General features: G+C 38.9%; 1 pseudogene; it reads right to left on the reverse strand.

The window, feature by feature from the left end:
* Positions 1 to 454: 454 nt before the first annotated feature.
* Positions 455 to 1,741, reverse strand: LOC101588636 (annotated as a pseudogene).
* Between the last annotated feature and the right edge of the window lie 900 nt (positions 1,742 to 2,641).

Genomic DNA, 2,641 nt, shown 5'->3' on the forward strand with positions numbered 1-2,641 from the left:
GTATTTCCCTGTTCTGGCATTTCACATAAATGTAGTCCTACACAATGTAGTCTTTTGTAATGGCTTCTTTCACTCTATAATGTACCCAACGTTCAACACTGATCAGTGTTATAGCATCTGTCAGTGTATCATTTGGTTTTAAGGACACAAAATTCTATTATACTCAATAGTTCTTCAGTTGATAAGTGTTTGGGCTATCAAGATTTTTTATATTGTTATTAATTTCCATTATGAACATCTGTGTTGAAGTTTTTATGTAAATATATCCTTTGAGTTTTTATAGGTACCTAATATATTTTTAAAGTCTTTATATTAACCATGAGAATCTCGCAAATACATTGCCACAATATATTTTAGAAAATCTGTCTGACAGTGAAACTGAGACAGTCTGCTCCAAGGGGGGCTGCAGCCTCTCCCTGGGCTCAGGGCTTGAAAACCCAGGTTCCTGGTGGGCTCAGGCCCTTAAGAGTAGCACCCTCTCAGAGCACACCTGCCCCATCAGGCTGGCATACTGCAGCACTTTTGCCTCCTCACTTAAGTCTTTTTGTTGTTTCATGTAAACGCCAAAATGCATGATGGCTTTCTTGTGGAACCCCCACCCTGGGTCAGGTTCCTTACTATGACCTCGATCCACTTCTTCTGGGTCTTGGTTGAAATGGCAGTATTTGGAGTCTTCAAGTGGAGGCAGACGCTGCTCGATAGGTACCCAAACATACATCTCAGGGCACAAGAAATCCGAAGGTCTATACTGACCCTTATATTTCATCTTGGGGCATGAATGAATGTAGAACCCATATAATAATAGCTGAGCCAAGATGTTTTCTTATGAAGTTGCCTTTTAGTAAAAGCAATTTCTCATAATGCAGAGTAGACACCCAAGGACCGAAATGAATCATCAGGGTCATAGTACAAATATACAGAGGAAACACAGCATGGAAGGATGTCAGTCACCCCTACAGCCATAATCTTTCCAGCAGGCCAGTACTGCTGGTGAAAGGAGCCATAACCACATTCTGGTCCATTAGGGGGATTCTCTGACTCCAAAGGTGAACTGCAAAGGAATCTTGTGAACTCGATCTTCCCACGTTCATCAGGTGGGTCGTGGTGTATGGCTATTTGGTACTTGACATATAAAGAAAAGGACTGGCTGAAGGGCGACTTGAACTCGGGGTCCTCAAAGGAGATAGGCACTAACCTCACCTCTAGCTTGTGTGATGAGTTCTCTGGTAAAGATTCAAATATTAACTCTTCAAATGATTTGGGCTGGTTGGATTTAGCCATTGGTGGGAATGAAGTCAGTGCCTGACCTTGAGCCTGGAAACTCTCAAATTCTCCATCAGGCTTTTGCTGCATGAGTTTTAACATTTTCTTTTCTTTTCAGATTTCCTTAGCTTTTCCACAGGGAGGCTTACTTAAATCAGCCCCTTTTCCTGGCTGAGGAAGGAGATGAACTTTGTTTGAATGTGATGGTTCACTAGAGCCCAATTTCTCTTCTATAGCTTTTGAAAGAGTTAATTCATTAGATTCTTCTTTCGTTGAGTTTTTTTTTCTTTTTTCTCATCACACTGTAAGCTCTCCTTGATGTTACTGCTGTTTTAAGATCACACTTTATATCCAATTTATTTATTAATGCAAAGTCACTCACAGCCACATCTTCCATCATAGAAACCATGGGCACATCCTCATGTTTTCTGAAAATCTCCCCTTTAGCCAGAAATTTCAACATTTTAAAAACAACTTTCTTGTGTGATTTTGATGTTTAAAACTGCAAAGGCCAACACCTTATTGTACACTGAGTACAGCATGTTTGATTCATGACAGGCTTGTATAGATATTCCTACTTTGCCATTGTCAATCAATAAGATTCTAGTAATCCTGCACCATCATGGAATGTGCCCATATCTGATTGGCTTCCCGACTTACTCTTTTGTTTAAAATTAATTTTATTGAGAAAGAGGTAGCAATAAGACAGTTTCAAAACAGGTTAGTAGGACAGTTACAATAGTTCATACATTGCATATTGTTTTCTTCATGGTAGTTATTTACAGTACAAGATGCAGACATGATACCTTGTTTAAATGCTATTAGTACATGACAAAGATTCTACAATCTGAGGTACAGGATCTCAGGATAAATCCTGAGGGCATTTCACTGACCTTCTCAGACCCAAAAGCTACAACTCTTGTTGCACAGGTCCTGCTTTACCTTGGTCTTAACCATCCAGTAGAAAAGTATGAAGATGAAATATAGGAAGTAAAGCCATGCTGTTATGTTGAGCTGTGGGGGACTCAGGTCAATAATTTCTGACATTGCCAGTTAAACAGAAGACCCAATGCTATTATGGGCTACTGGACTCTTTTAGAATATTTTGCTGAGTTTACACACCTATAATATTCAATAACGGAACTTAGAAAAAATAGGGTATACCGATGAATGTCCATTTTGTATCTGTGTATTCAAAGTGGTTAGGATAGATATATAGCTGCATTCTCTTAATGAATAGAATGATTTGTTCTAATGGTGTTTGTAAACAGGATCTCAAGTCCGCATCTTGTACAGCAATTAACCACTAAGAAGAATATATGCAGTGTATTATTTGTTGAAACTGTACTACTGATTTGATTTGAAACTGTCTCATTGC

The sequence above is a fragment of the Octodon degus genome, unplaced genomic scaffold, assembly GCF_000260255.1.
Source record: "Octodon degus isolate 3935 unplaced genomic scaffold, OctDeg1.0 scaffold00076, whole genome shotgun sequence".
Taxonomy (NCBI): domain Eukaryota; kingdom Metazoa; phylum Chordata; class Mammalia; order Rodentia; family Octodontidae; genus Octodon; species Octodon degus.